This window comes from Sturnira hondurensis, unplaced genomic scaffold (assembly GCF_014824575.4).
Source record: "Sturnira hondurensis isolate 20B ecotype Veracruz unplaced genomic scaffold, ASM1482457v3 Scaffold0007521, whole genome shotgun sequence".
NCBI lineage: Eukaryota > Metazoa > Chordata > Mammalia > Chiroptera > Phyllostomidae > Sturnira > Sturnira hondurensis.
The window spans coordinates 164,041-166,512 of record NW_028080152.1 but is presented as its reverse complement, the minus strand read 5'-3'; positions in this window follow the sequence as shown (position 1 = coordinate 166,512).

Here is a 2,472-nt window from a genome sequence, read left to right as displayed (position 1 = left end):
CAAAGATCAGCCAGGTGTTCAAGCTGGGAACAGGGAGAACTGGGCTTTGCTCCCACCTACCTCACTGCCATCTTCTCCCAACAGGGTCATTAAATGTTGTGCAGGTTCATGATTTCCGTAGTATACTTGATTTTCTATCTAATTAAATACTTGTCATCTTAGGGTCTGACACTTCACAGACCTCACATAGTTGAGGCTTACATGCCATAGCTTCTGTATAGAGTTAACACCTTGAGACAGCTGTGTACAATGGTGGGGATTTTTAAGTTCACATGTATCCATACAACACAGATGGTCTCAGATACCCATTGTGTTGTTAGACACTGGCAATGAGCCACGTTTCTTTTCACTTAAGCTGCACCCTTACTTCTTTCTTCTTGAACGGTAGATAAAATTTCTACTGAGTGATATATATTATCTATGGAACAACTGGTCACAGACCCAACTCACTGTCCCTGTACCTCTGAGGCTGAGTTCAGAAGTAAAGCTTTTCTTAATGTGGTTGTATTTGGAGGTGGGGCCTTTGGGAAGTGATTTGCTCATGAATGTGGAGTTCTTATGAATAGAATTCATGTCTTTATTATGGAGACCAAAGAGCTCTTGTCCTTTATGCCAGATGAGAACCCAGGGAAGATGGCTGTCTGTGAACTAGGAAGCAACGCCTCACCAGACACTGCAGCTGCCAGCACCTTGACCTGGTCTTCTCAGCTTCTAGAACTGTGAGAAATAATTGTTAATTGTCTACCACACAGTCTATAGAATGCTGGTATGGTAGCTCAAAATGATGAAGACAGGTATTTAGGTAATTCTTAAATTTGTATAGTTACTTCATGTGATAAGACAAAAATCTTAGTTAATTGTCTGCATTCAATGATCTCTGTGAAGTTAGGGAAAGCCACTTCATTGTCTTTGTGCTCTGTGTTCCCCCCTCAATGACTGGAACATAGAATCCACTCCATTGACTTTGTGCCTTACTGTTATTCTTGAATTGATCCATTAGAATAAGAATTTTAGTGATGAAATTTGATGAACTCTTTCTAGATTAAATTTATGTGTATATTTGCTACAAATATTTGTTCTTTAATTTTTGTTACAAGCATTTCCCTTATATTACTTATGCTATAATTATGGGTGTTTTTACACAAATATGTTACTTTTTTATATTCTGTCACATTTTGATTTCATCTATCATATCACTCTTGGAAAATTCCATTTTTTTCTTGAAAGGTTGTTATCTATTATAACAACTTATTATTTAGAAAAACTTCAATAAACATCAAAACTTCAAGAAGTTTTTAACATGCATAATTTATTTCATGATGAAAATATATTTAAGTTTCTTTCTCCCAAATAGGTAAAATAATTTGTTTTATGATTCATTTCATCTATAGTTAAAAACTTTCTATTTACTATGTCAAATTTTATATACTTACAGGTTTAATTTGAGGGGTGGTTCCCCTGGTCCTTCTCATCCTCCTTCTGTTAGTTTTGGGAAATCCTGACTGAATGATTCTTTTGCTGTGGACTGAGGTCACTCTCTAGTGTTCAGCTGAATGCTGGGGTTTAAGGAGGGTCCAAGATGACTTTGTTCCTATGAATGGTGGCTAACAGCCTAGCAGTGATGGCTAGGATATTAAATTGCTCTGGGTGCCTTTTTTTTTGTTTTTGTTTTTCCATGTAGATAAAGGACTATGTAGACAATGTCTCTCCAGTGACACTGTCAGACTTGTTAAGTGGCAACTAAGAGCTACCAGAGGTAGGTGGCAAAAGGTGTCAGGACAGTTAAGGTCTCATCCCATCCTGACATCAGCTTGAAGACCAGGTTCTGAAGTTTGAAAACAAGACTGCATGGCACGTCATAGGAAACAACCAACCAAATGAAAAGGCACCCCACAGAATGGGAGAAAATATTTGCAAATCCTATGGTTTACAGGGGTTAGTATTCAAGTTAGATGAGGAACTTCTATAACTCAGTAGCAAAATCCCCCAAATAACCTGGTTAAAAAAACCAAAGGGCCTGGATACCCATTAAAATGCTTTATTAATATTCTATTAGTCAGCTCAATTTTTCCCTTTTGCACTTTTCCGCCCAGCCCATTCCCCTTCTCTGTCTTCCACAGTCATTCCCCACCCTCTTGTCCAAATCTGTGGGGCACTCATACGTGTTCCTTACTAGTACCTTCCTCTTCTTTCCACCTTTATACCCTTCCAAACTGTCTTCTGGTCACCTTTCTTTTCCTTCAGTCTGTTCCATGTTTCCATGCCTCTGGTTCTATTTTGCTTGTTAGTGTATTTTGTTCACTGGATTCCTCTTATAGGTGAGATCCTATGGTAGTTGTCTTTCAATCCTTGGCTTCTTTTACTTAGCATAATGTTCTCCAGTTTCATCCAGGCTGTCAGGAAGGGTAGGAGTTCCTTCTTTTCTTTTGGGTGAAAAATGAACAACAATAAGAAAATGCAGTTCTTTTTTTA